The sequence below is a fragment of the Triticum urartu genome, chromosome 6A, assembly GCF_056163025.1.
Source record: "Triticum urartu cultivar PI428250 chromosome 6A, HENAU_Tu73, whole genome shotgun sequence".
Taxonomy (NCBI): domain Eukaryota; kingdom Viridiplantae; phylum Streptophyta; class Magnoliopsida; order Poales; family Poaceae; genus Triticum; species Triticum urartu.
Genome location: NC_141878.1, coordinates 105722611 through 105736327, shown reverse-complemented (window position 1 = coordinate 105736327; position 13717 = coordinate 105722611). Strand labels below are relative to the sequence as shown.

General features: G+C 55.9%; 1 pseudogene; it reads left to right on the top strand.

Moving 5' to 3' along the window:
* Positions 1-2776: 2776 nt before the first annotated feature.
* On the top strand, positions 2777-5763 carry LOC147964270 (uncharacterized; annotated as a pseudogene).
* The last annotated feature ends 7954 nt before the right edge of the window (positions 5764-13717 follow it).

Below are 13717 nucleotides of genomic sequence, written 5' to 3'. Positions count from 1 at the left end.
GCCACCCAGGCCGGCTTCCGAAAGGCGGTCTGACTTTAGCCCTCATGAAGAAAGCCATGGGAGGGCCGACTTCGAGAAGCCGGCCATGAGAAGGCCGACTCCAAGAAGCCGGCTCCCATAAAGCGGTCAAGACCGTACCCACAAAGTTTGCACCCACCTAACGGCGGTGCGACGGGGCGTGGCTACAGTGAAGCCTGCCACCCCCGAATCCCGGAGCATGCCTGGCACAGTGCGCCGTACGGGGTAGGCATGACCCATCCGGCGCGGCACTGTTGCCATGTTGACCTTGGCGTCACCCACGACGGGCCGCCAGCCCGGCCCGCGGGCTGTGGGCCCCTGCAGGCAGAGAGACGCTCGAAGGCGGCCAGGCCTCCCCCAGTCGGCCTGAGACGGGGCCGGCTCCCTGCAGCCGGCTCGCTTCCCCCCTCGTAGGAGACGCCCCATTAAGGAGACAAGACGCGGTAAGGCTACAGCGATCGCCCGCCGGACGGCGGCACTGCATCCACGCTTACCTCGACGAAGCCCTCGTCATCAGGTTGAGGCAATAGTACCCAACCACTGACGAGACCCTTAGCAGTGGGGCCTGCCTGTTGCCAAGGAGTTGGCAGCCGGCGGGACCCACCAGCCGGCGGGCCCCAGCAGTCGGCGCAGAAGCCGGCGAGCGCAGTCACAGACGGCTGGGCCCCGCACCCAGTTGGATTACCATTGTACCCCTGGGGGGTAGGCCTATATAAACCCCCCAGGGCACCCATGCAAAGGGTTCGACCCCCACCTAGTTCTAGACACCCCGCAAGGAGAAGAAGCAGGCTAGCCGTGCCCTTCTTCCTCCTCCCACCAAAACAGCTCGAGGAGCATTGTGTAGCTACTTGTTCATCTAGTGATCATGCGGAGACCCCGCGGAGCAGCAGTAGGGGTGTTATCTCCACGGAGAGCCCCGAAGCTGGGTAAGATTCGCCGGCGTGCATGTCTTCGCCTTATCCCGTTTCCAGGCACCGGCGATGTCTTACTGGCTCCCACAATGATAAGCCACCCGTTGGCATATGTCGCACCTACCACCCGACAATACTTGTTAACCTTTCGCTCTGTGCCACATATAGGGTTCATGCTTGTGGCCAACCAACCTTCAACTAACAAAACATCCTCAAATGTTGTGAATGTCGGCCCTCTTTCTTTGGTACCTTTGGCGCTTTGTTCTTGCTAGTGCGTGATATTCCCCCAACATCATACGTAGGAAAATTTGTATCCCCCAAGTCACATTTCATACGGCCCGTAGGCTCTTGACCCTCATTGATCATGTCTGACATGATTTTTTTTTCTAAAATGATCATGATTCCAAATAAACGAATGACATATGCAACAAATTGATGCAATGACGTATTCAACTAATTGATCTAATGGCATAGCGAATATAATGAACGAAGCAACACAAAATGAAGCAAAATTTATGCAATATCCTGCTACTACATTCCATTGAACATGACCTGGATAGACCGGGCGCCGGCGCTGCCCGTGCCTGTTTGCACCCATTGTAGTTGCAGCGATTCACACACCTTGTCCGGTGCCTCTCTTTGCGTAAATCCACCTGGAATCGCCCATTCAGTCGTCGGATCATTGTTAGTTGCGAGTGGGGCAGATGACGGCTTCCTTGCCGACAGCAGGTCGGACGAGCGCACCAGAGGGGATGCATCCTCCTAGACGTCCACAACATCCTCTGTCGGAACTTCCTTCGCAACCGCTTTCCGCTCGTGCTACTTTCGTCGTCGCTCCCTCCGGCTGAAGTTCTCTGCCTTCTAGCTCATTCCCACGAACGGGGGGGCCACGGATGACACCAAGGCATCATCCATGCCGGCGGTCGGGACAGCATACCCGATGACGACATCTAGGGGGGCGGATGGAAGCGGTGGTGTGGATGGTGGAGCAAGGGTGAAGGACGGTGGCAGCTCAGAGACGGGAAATGGAGGATGTACGCGGGAGGAGGGCGCTAGATTTGATGGACTTGGTCAATTTGATAGAATTTATGGTGAGTCATATTTGTCAGATCCGATGTGACGGACACGTCTGGGCCTCCCCCATATCCGCTCCAAATACAGGCTGAATATGAGCAATGCCGGACACTCCTAAAAAAGTGAGCGATGCCGGACAGCCCGAACATATAGGGCCGGCTTGAGGAGGCTTGCCGGGTCATGATTTTATGACAGGGTCACTGCCTGAGCCGTCCTCCCGGATGTATAGGGAGCATCTCAGGAGCCGGGCTGTAGATGCTCTAAGCCGACCATATTCTGATTGAGATCTTTGGACCAAAACTAAAGACCTAATAAAACGGAAAGTATATATATAGTGCTCCCCGCTAGGGAGAAGAAGGTGATGGAGGTCGCGGTGCGCTCCTGCGACGCCTGCGGCGACGCACCCCCGTCTGCAGGGCTGCCCTCCGCCGCGCTCCTCGCCGGCCCTGTCGACCCCGCCCCCTCCCCTCCCTCCCCGTCGCCGGCTCCGGCGGAGTTGCCCGTCCTGACGCCCCCTTGCCCGCTCCCGCGGCCGCCCCCCGCTTCCGGTGGGCCGATTGCGCGGACGACGCGCCGTTCCCTCCCTCACCTGTCGCTCCCCGTCGCGCCGCCCTGCCCGGCCAGGCCGGTGGCTCAGCCCCCCACATGAGTGGTTCTGCCGCCGGCTCGCGGCAGGCGTGGTTGCCGCAGCTGCCCTCGAGCCAGTCTCGGGCACCAGGGACGCCAGGCCGGGGCTTGCGGGATGGGAGCGGTCGCCGTCACCGTGCCCGCTCATGGGGTATGGCTGGCCGCTCGGACCGCGGCGCCGCCCGCTCTTCCTGGCGCTGTCCGCCATTGGCTCGGCTGGTGCTTGCTCCGGCGCTGCCGCCGTCGAGGCATGTCCCGGTCCCCATGGCTCCAGTGGCCCGTGCCTCCCCCTTTTCGCCCATTCATCGCTTCGTTCGGCTCCTCTTCCCTCCGCGTTCGTGTTTCCCTCCCCATGCATCGCCCCGTGCCGGTCTCCGCCGGCGGCGAGTCGCTGGTGCAAGCTGCTACGGCGGCGCCCGCCGCTGGGGGGGAAACCCTAAGGCTCGGTCATCCCCGTCGCTTGCTGGGCCTCGATCCGTCCAGCCCGGGCCTCTTGGGCCGCTGCCCGGCCCATCTGGCGGCCGCGCCTGCTGGGCCTCATCCGCCCCACCTGGGCCTGCCCGCGCCGACTGGGCCGCCCCGGTGCCCTAGGCCCAGATCCCCGACTGGATCGATATGGTTCCCTCGCGGGTATCCAATCGCTCCCTTCCCTCCTCCCGCCGCCACTCTCGCGTCCTCCCCTCGACCGCATTCTCCTCCTCCCCCACCCCTCCCCGCCGCCCCTCGTTGCGGGCCCGTCCTCGCGCCCCCTCCCGCCCTTGCCGTCGGCCATGCGCAACTGGCACGACGGCGAGCCGCGCCCGAAGCGGGGATAGGACGACCGCCGCGAGCCTCGTCGCCCATCGCCGGACTCCTTGCGCCGTGAGGAAGAGCTTCGCTGGGAGCTGCGCGAGCTCCGCGACGGCCGGCGCGATGACCGTCGCTCGCCGGCCCGAAGGGATGACCACGGCCGATCGCGGTCTCCCCGTGCCGCCGCGTCGGGTGACTGGCGGTCCCGCCACCGTTCGCCTACCCCCCACCCCGTCGCGGCCACTCCCCGTCCCCTCCGCGCTCGTCGATCCCCGCTGCTCCCCGCCCCCAGGTCCCGGCTTCCTCCACGGCGCCACACAAGTACGTTCCGCCCCACGCCGCGTCGTCTTCGGTGCCGGCTCCCTCGGCCGCCCCGGGTTCCGGCCCATCCCGCGGTCGTCAGGGCCCAGCCAAGAAGAAGAAACGGTGCGGGCAGGGACGGGGCGCCCCCGCCTCGCTTCCCCCGGTGGCTCCGGGCTCTGCCCCACCTCTGGGCCCGGTCTCCAACCTTCCTCGTCCCCCGTGCTTCAATTGTGGGGTGGCGGGGCACTCGCAAGTCAACTGCGTCAACCCCCAGTGCTGCTACATTTGCCAGGACCCTGGCCATCCTGTCGTGCTTTGTCCTGCTCGCCCGGTGACGTCGGAGCTCATGATGTATGGGCACGGGATCGAGGGGTTGGGCTTCTTTCACCTCGAGGTCCCCGATCTCCCCCCACCCACCCCCTCCCTTCAGGCGATCGTTACTGTGGTTGATGGGGTGGCCTCCCCGGAGATGATTGAGGCCGAGCTCAACCACCTCTACCGCTGCCATTGGGACTGGCTGGCTACCCCTACTGCCGGTCACATCTTCACCGTGGTCTTCCCCGACTCCGTCAGCTACGGGTACGCCATGCGCAGTGGCCGGATCCTCGACGCCCCTGCGGTGGCTGTGCTGGATACCGCCTGGCTCCTTGTGGGTGGTCTCCCCGACATCGCCCGCTCTGAGCTCGTCATCCGCCAGATGTCCAGGATCTTGGGCAAGGTGGTGGTGGTGGATGAGCTCTCCCTCAAAGGAGGAGGAGGTCCTGGTCAAGGTCAAGTGCTTAGACTCCTCCAAGCTGCACGTCACCATCCGTGTCTTCTTCAATGACCAGGGCTACGACCTTCGCATCGCCCCCGAGCCTCCCAACCACGTCGGCCGCCCTCGCTTCACCGACGATGGCCCTCCTGACGGCAACCCGGGAGCCGGTGGAGACTACCACGGCCGCCACCACCCTCGCCCCCGCCGGTCGGAGGACGGGGAGGGCTCGGATGACTCGCCCTCTCCGTCGGCGTCCCGCTCCCCTTCTCCTCCAGCCGATGGTGGCTACGGGCGCCAGGTCGCGCTGGTTCCACCTACCCTGGCTACCCTCACCCCGGGGGCCGAGTCCCCTGCTGTTAGCGACGCCTCCAGTGTGGGCTTGGTCGTCTGCCCCGCATCCTCCCCATGCTCCCTCGTCTTTACTGCTCCAGGCGAGCCGGGTCTTGACCTGGTTCTACTTCCTACGGGACCGGTGACCCTGGACCCACCGTCGCCGCTCGCTGGGGGCGCTGAGGCCTTCCCCGGCCCCTCCCCCGTCGCCGCCCCGTCGGCTCCCCTGCCGTCTCCGGCCGCGGTCCGGGTGGCGCTCGTCGAGGCCTCTGCTCCCCCGCCGTCTTCCCCGACAAAGCTGCAGTCCTCCTCTCCGATCCCGGCTCTTAAGTCTCTACCCGCTGCGGTCTCGGGCCTGGAGGGGGAGTCTCAGGTGACCACCCCCTTGGCTGCCCCGCCTCCGCCTCCACGCGTGGTAGCCTTCTCCCGGCGTGCCCGTTTGGTCTCCTCTCCGGCTACCGCCTCGCGCCGGAGCGCTCGGCTGGACGCGGCGTGCCCGGAGGGGAGCCCGGCACTACCCATCAGTGAGCGGGCGGAGCTTCGTGCCACGGCACAGAACCTGGAGCTAGGTACCCCTTCAGTCCCTCCCTCGGTAGCTACTTGTTCATTTTCGGCTCTCGAATCGATGCCTCTTGGAAACCTGGTGAAGATCGCAACTGATTACGTGATTATCTTTAGGGGGGAGGTTGGCCCCCCGTTAGCCCAGATCGCGGCCATTAGGGCACGCGAGATCCTTGATGGGAAGCTGGCTGAGGCTAGGGCAGCTCTACTCTCGCCCCCGGCCCATCCTCTAAGCCGGCAGACCCCATACTACCCCCTCCTCAGAGGATTGGTGGAATCCCACCCCTGGACGCCTCCGAGCTTCGGGGTCGTACCCGCTCTCGTACTGCCACTCTCCACGCCCAAAGCGCATCTCGTGTCCTGGGGTCAAGCAGCCCCTCAATGGTTGCCTGATGCGTGCCCTTTTCTGGAACATCTGCGGTTTCGGCCATGACGGCCGCCGCCGCCAACTCATCGAGTACATTCGCGACAAACACATTGACATTGTGGCTATTCAGGAGACCATGCACACAGAGTTCTCCCTTCCTGAGCTTGACCACCTTAGCTCCCACCTCTTCGCCTGGCATTGGCTCCCTTCTAGTGGGACCGCGGGCCATTCCGGTGGCATCCTACTAGTGTGAAGGACGCCACCTTCGAGGTGGGTAGTATGGACCGGGGACAGTTCTTTTTTAGCATGGAGATTTTCGAGCGTTCCATCAACTTCAAGTGGGAGGTCATTATTGTGTATGGCCCCGCCGACCACAGCCATTCCGCCTCCTTCCTCGAGGAGCTCAACAGGAAGGTGTCGGCTGCCTCTCTGCCGGTGGTGGTGGGGGTGACTTTAATCTCCTTAGGTGCGCAGAGGACAAGAGCAATGCGAACGTCAACTTTGCCCTGATGCAAATGTTCAACGACTGCATTGGCGATCTTGGCCTCCGTGAGATTGACCGGGTTGGTGCCAGGTTCACCTGGACCAACCGCCAGGTAGCCCCGACCCAGTCTGTCCTGGACCGGGTCCTAGTTTCTCCGGAATGGGACCTTCGTTGCTCCCTTGCCTCACTCCGGGCCATCACTCGGATTGGCTCTGACCACGTCCCCCTCCTCCTCTCCTCCGCTGATGAGCGCCGCCCCGATTCCGTTTTGAGACATTTTGGTTGTCCCAAGCGGGCTTCATTGACGCGGTCTGTGCACGCTGGGTGGAGACTCGCGCCCTCTCACTGTCTCCGTCCCTCCATCCCTCCGCTGTCGACTCTTGGCACGCCTGCGCCAAACGTGGTCGGCAGTTTATGAAGGGGTGGGGCGCCAACCTGGGGCGCGACCTCCGCGAGCGTAAGAAGGCCCTGCTGTCGGCAATCCAAACCCTGGACCTGCGCGCTGATGCTTCCGGCCTTTCTTCCAAGGAGTGGCTCTCTCGCTATGATTTGGAAGATCAGCTCTCTGTCATCTACACTGATGAAGAGGCCTATTGGCGGTTGCATGGTGCTCAGAAATGGGTGTTGAAGGGCGACGCAAATACGGCCTATTTCCAAGCTATCGCTAATGGCCGGCGTAGGCGTAACACCATCCCTCTCCTTTGGGACAGTCCAAACCTTTTGCAGTCCCCCAGGGACATTAGGTCCCATGTCGACGGCTTCTATAGAGCCCTGTTCACAGCCACTCCTCGGAGCGGCTTATCTTTGGCACTCGACTGCTGGTCCGGTCGCCAACTTGTGTCTGACCTTGAGAACGCGGCCCTGTTGGCCCCCTTCTCTGAGGACGAGGTTTGGGCCGCCATCAAAGGCATGAATCTGACCTCAGCCCCTGGCCCGGATGGCCTTCCAGTCAAGTTCTTCCAAAGCTTCTGGAATGTGATCAAGCCGGAGGTCATGGCCATCTTCGACGAGTTCTATGTTGGGTCCATCGATCTCGGACGCCTTAATTATGGGATGATCTCGCTCATTCCCAAGGTCCCTGGCGCTTCGGACATCCGGCAGTTCCTCCCCATCACGGTGATCAATGTGATTTTCTGGATTCTGGCTAAAGGGTATGCCAATAGGGTGACCCTGCTAGCGGATCAGATCACCCACCCCAACCAATCGGCTTTCATCCAAGGCCGCTATATTTTGGATGGGGTGTTGGTTCTTCACGAGGTCCTCCATGAGGTGCGATCCAAACGCCTTAAGGCGGTCTTCCTGAAGATTGACTTCCATAAAGCCTATGATACGGTTAGCTGGCCCTTCCTTCGGGCAGTCCTTCTGCGAAAAGGTTTTGATGACCGCTGGGTCACGCGGGTTATGCAGATGGTCTCGTGTGGGCGCACCGCCGTCAACATCAATGGGGAGATCGGTCCCTACTTCCCCACGTTCTGTGGGGTGAGGCAGGGTGATCCATTCTCCCCCTTCCTATTTAACATGGTGGTTGATGCTCTTGCGGCCATTCTGGATAAGGCCAAAGCTGCGGGCCATATTAGAGGCATCACCCCCCACTTGACTGGGGGTGTCAGCATCTCCCTGCTCCAGTACACCGACGACACCATTATCATGGTCGAAGGCTCGGATACGGACATTGCTAGCCTCAAATTCCTCCTCCTCTGCTTCCAACAAATGTCTGGCCTTAAGATTAACTTCGACAAGAGTGATGTGATGGTGATGGGCTATTCTCCTGCTGAGGCCCTTGACATCACCAACCGCCTCAATTGCCGCTTGGGAGCCTTCCCAACGACTTACCTGGGAACGCCCATTAGTGACTCTAGGCTTACTGTGGCGGACCTTCGTCCTGCAGTGACCAAGTTGCAAACGCGCATTGAGCCTTGGCAAGGTCGGTGGCTCTCAAAGGCGGCCCGGACGATTCTCATCAACTCCTCGCTCTCTAGTCTCCTCCTATTCCTTATGAGCTTCTACGGCCTCCACGAGACTCTCCATCACGAGATCGCAAAAATCCAGTCGCGCTTCTATTGGGCTGGGGACAACAACAGACAAAAGTATCATATGGTTAGTTGGCCCGACATCTGCAAGCCCCGGGAGCAGGGAGGCCTTGGCATCATGTGCTCGAAGCGCATGAACATTGCCCTTCTATCCCGCTGGCTCTGGCGTATTTCCCAGGGACACGGTGGTCTTTGGTTGGACATCATCCGACATAAATACTTGCGTGGTCAGCCTCTGGCCTTCTTCCAGCGTTCGGGTGGGTCCCAGTTCTGGCAGTCGGTCATCCAACTGCTTCCCGTCCTCCGCGTTGGGACCTCCATCTCAGTCGGCTCGGGCTCGGCGACCCTGTTCTGGTTTGACCGATGGGCGGGTGACGCTCCGTTCGCTGCCCGCTTCCCGGACCTCTTCTCCATCGCCGTCGTTCCTACAATCTCAGTTCAACAGCCCCTTATTGACTTAGGGCTCCTCGCGTTCCGGAGGCCATTTGGGCCTCCGGAAGTGGCCGCTTGGCATGAACTTCTTGATTGTATTGCTCTCCATGAACCGTTGGTGGACACGGACCCGGATGAGGTGCGGTGGCGCCTCGAGCCCTCGGGACAATTCTCCACTAAGTCCCTCTACGCGGCTATCGCCCCTTCCTCCGCTCTGCCGCCGCTCCTGGTGATCTGGTCCATTCGTCTGCCCCTCAAAATCTGCATCTTCATGTGGCAATGGATCCGTGGCCGGCTGCCGTCGGGAGTTGAGGTTCGCAAGCGCAATGGTCCGGGCTCCGGCCTCTGCCCCCTCTGTGATACCCCCGAAGACTTGAACCACATCTTCTTCTCCTGCGTATCTGCTCAATTTGTTTGGAGCTGCTTTCGTGAGGCGGTTGGTGGGGATTGGTGCCACTCCAACTTCTCCGACCTCTTCGCCGAGCTTCACGCCTCGCCGGCGCCCTCTCACCACATTAGGTGGCTTGAGATTGGGGTCCTCGCGTGGACGCTTTGGACTATTCGCAATAAGCTCGTGATTCAGCGCTCCCCTCTTCGACGATCTACTGACGCTCTCTTCAAACTGTCTGGTTACTTGCAGCTCTGGCGGCCGCTTAGCCGCCCTCGGGACCGGGACGCCATCTCCGCCTTCATCGCCGATCTCCGCTCGATGGCCGTCCGCCTGTCGCCGCCACCACCGCCGCCCCCACCGGAGCCTGATTAGTCATCTATCTTGCTCTCCGGCCTTAGCCCCGGATGAGCCTATCTTGTGTGTCGTGTGTGTTTTGGGTTTATTGAGCTGTGCCCTCAGCAGTACCTCTGAACTTATTTGTTGTGTTTCTTGGGCGCGTGTTTCTGAACTAGTCTTTGTTTGTGCTCGTGGCGGTTTGCTTTATTTATAAAGCGGGGCGAAAGCCTTTTTCGGTAATATATATAGTGCTCCAAATAGTACACATGCACGAGAACGGCCTCTATGATTTGTTCGGCCGAAAGAAAATTGATAGTGATGGGTTCTCACCAATTTGACTAAGCCGCAAATTCGATCGTCACCGCCACTCCACACTCAGTCGCACATACTTGATGGCCTGCTGCACCTCCTCCCCTCTCGTCACCTATAAATACATGCCCAGGCTGCTCACATTCATCTCATCGCATATTTGCATACACTACAGAAACCCATTCAGTCCCTCTCTCACAAAGAATTTCGTACAGATATACACTCACGTTAGAGTTAGACTCTTCGAGCTTAGCTCGATTGATTTTACTGACATGGCTTCCTCGCGTGCCATTATGATACTTTCCTTGCTTGTGTTGGCATTGTCCCAATCTGTTGTGCAGGCTAGGATGATGCCAAGTCATCAACCACAAATGTTCGCCCAGAAGACGACCACTCCACCTCCATACTCGCCATCTCCAGATTTGCTTCAAGAGTTCATGGCGCCACCGCCGCCAATGCCGGTTACGTTTGCCGGCAACATGGGGATCGCTGGTGCCAAGCGTAGGCGTGCTATCCATGTCGTTCAGGGGTCGGTTCCGAGCCCCGGCGTCGGCCATCACTAGCTCGTCGATCTTCTAATCAAGTGAATATATTTCTTTACATTTTACACATATCGATCTATAATTCTGTATGATGGTACATATGCCGTCCAACATAATGGCTAGCTGCAGCCAAAGCTTAGCTATTGAAGCTACACAAGCATATACATGTAAAAAGGGCATCATGCTCGCACTGGCTCGATTTGTATCTTATTTTAGTTATTTTATGGACCGGCTATATGTAAGTTGCCTGAAAGTTTATTTTGGATAAGTCAGTTTTCTGATTAAGATTCAACGGTCGTTCTTCTTTCTTCTTCCTTCAGCTTTCTTCCTCCTCCATCTGTTCATTCTCCCATGAAATCGACTTACCCAAATAGCAAATTCAATCAACTTACATATAAGCTACTGTGTACTTTTTTTCTTTCAAGAATACGCCATGGAAAGGCATACCGATTTCATATATATTTAATATACGTATATATGATCATGAATTAATGAATATATAATCAATTCTCAACTTGGTTTGGTATCATTTGGATTATTTCACCTCTTCAAAAAAAAATCCTTGAGGGTACCTTGAGAAATTAAGTGTGATGCAACCAGCTGACTGAATTCCATGGATGCTACTTTCAAGACTTATTCCGTTTCAAAAAAACTTTCAAGACTTATCTGGCTCCAAGAAACATTCCATAATTCACAATTTTAGCAAGTTATAAACTGAAGTTGCATCGGCCTTGCTCACTTGCTGCCTTGGAATTGCGATACCTGTTTCATGCATTTCTGTTGATTTGCCGTGATCATGTCGAGTGCATAACGCCATGACCTAGAGCTCACACCGTGGTGACGTCTCTTTAACCAACAATCTAACAAACGACAAAAGCTAAGATTGGTTCACCGGCTAATTCGGAAGAAAAATAATGAATGTATGCGCAATGCAGATTATTTTGTTATCATCGATCTTATCACGCAATCATCGACTATATAACTGGCCTAAGGTGGTAGTCAATATAAAGTGTCGATTCTTAAATCCAACATGCTGTCAGACATGCATGCAGATACCTAATTTTTGCACCATGCATGACTGTCTTAATCAACACGCTAACCAAAGGAAGATCCTGCCAGAAAAGTCTAACCGAAGATAACTGCAGGCTTTTTCAAAACTGAAGCAGTATCCTACTCAATTAAGCATAAAATGACATTGTTTTGGTTCATCCGATGATTTAAATCACGCTGACCAATAGTTCTCAAAGTTTGTTTTAAGGAAATAGTGGAACTCTGCTGCATATTTTTATTAATTTTAAATAAATAGTACAGATGAGTTCAAAAAGAAAAGAATACAAAGCAAAACAAAAGAACAAATGAAATAAAGGTACAACTGCAACAAGAAATGAGTTCTGAAAGGGTTTGCAGAAACAAGAAACGAATATTTCAATATTACGTAGTAAACTTGCATATTGTCACTTCGGAAAACTAAACTTGGCTTATGATCCGGTCTAGCAATATATAACTCAAGTTAACCTAATTCTATTTGGTGGCATCCACTTACTTGCTAAACATTGCTTATCCTAAGGTGGATTAGACTCTTGCGTTACAATAATTGAGTCTAACCATCGAATGTTGACACTATTTTCTCACTTGGAAAAACCCCTCATTTTGTGAGCACAAGTTCATTTGTAGGCTAATCCACTGCCAGTAGTATAGATTTACTAGTTTTTATTTCTGAACTTTCTTGCAGCCGGCAAATTAACTACTTCTGAAGAACAATAACATTATCTCTTTCATAATGCTTCAAAAAGAAAATAACTACTCCCCGCCGTAATAAGTGTCGCAGTTTTGAACTAAGGTTGAACTAGCCTTACTTCAGAACTACGGCACTTATTTTGGATGGAGGGAGTACTTTGTTATGACTTCTTATGCACTGAGTGGTTTAACATTCTGCACTATCATGATATGTTTATATATAAGATGACATACAGTACCTAAAAAATATGTCAATATCCACAATAATAAATTTATATCATTTGATCTATCATGAAAGGTAGTTCCATATTTTACCTATTTGGTATTGCAGATGTTGTTAGTTTATTCTATAATCTTGGTCAAACATTGAAATGGTTGACTTGCACGGAAAACAATACACCTTATATTCTGAAACGGAGGGAGTACAAGCACGAAAAAAATCAGTTACATTCTAAGATCACAAATGACAGGTTATTTTTGGGATTTATTAATATATTTAACAAATTTGTGGTCAAAATGGTCTCTTGACAAATTCATTCATGTCTAAAACATCATATTTTTTAATTGATGTTGGGAACCCGAGGGAGTTACATATGGTAACATGAAATAAATGCTCCATCCTATCTCTACATAAAATAGCCAACACTATATGTAATAATTGATTGCGAATGATGCATGGTCAAAAGTTGCATGAAATTAATCATTAAGTAATTTCTCTGTGTGGGGTTTACCCCTTGTATCTTTGTTTATATTCTTACCATAATTCTGAATGATGAAATATGAATTATGGGTAGAAAAAATAGGATAATTGGAAATTATTTTTAATACAAATCTAATAATATAGATTTTGTGTCATATAACTTATATACCAGTCAAATCTATGGTTAATGTTTAACCAAAATACTAGGAGGACTAATAAACCTGGACAGAGAAAGTACTGTACTACAAGTGCCCTGTGACATACGACATGACCCCCCGGCCCCCGCGTCGCTCCCGCAGGGGCGACTCGGCCGGCGCCAACCCTAGCCGCCGCCGGGCCCCCTCCCCTTCCCCTCTACCTCGTCGCCACCGGAGGGGGTCGCCGGCAAGCCGCGCGGCCGCCGAGGAAGGTGGCGGCGAGGATCTGCCTGCTCCGTCGCGCGCGGGGGGCTCTGGAGCCGAGGCGGAGGCCTCGGGTGGTGGCGCGACGCCGTTCTTAGCCAGCGGCAGCCGCGGGTGCTGGCCGACTGCCTTGGCTGCTCGGGCGGCAAGGTGGCGGCGGGTGGAGGCTGCTGGACGCCAGGCTGCGGGGCCCCCCGTCCGGATCTGACGCCTTCGCCTCCAACGCTCAGATCCCCTTTCAGATCCGGTCTGCGGTTGTCCCTGGCTGATGGCGTCGTGTTTGAACCTGGGGCTGGGGCGGTGTAATGCCCGGAGAAATCCAGGCCGACTCAGCCGGCCACGACGGCAGCGACGCTCGCGGGCGCCGTCCCCTACATGTAGGCGCCATTTTGGTACTTCCCTCCCCCTTTTGCCTTTCTCCCCTGCTCATTTCCGGGCGAAAGCCAAAATCCATCTGGATTGGGCGGTAGCGACGCCCGTGGCGCCGTCTCCTTCATGAAGGTACCGCCTTTGGTGAGTTTTGGGGCGATGGCGAGTCTGCTCCGTTGGTAGGCGTTCGGCGGCTACGTGGTTGGAGGCTGCGTTTAGGCTTCCTCCATTGCAGCTTTGTCATCAACA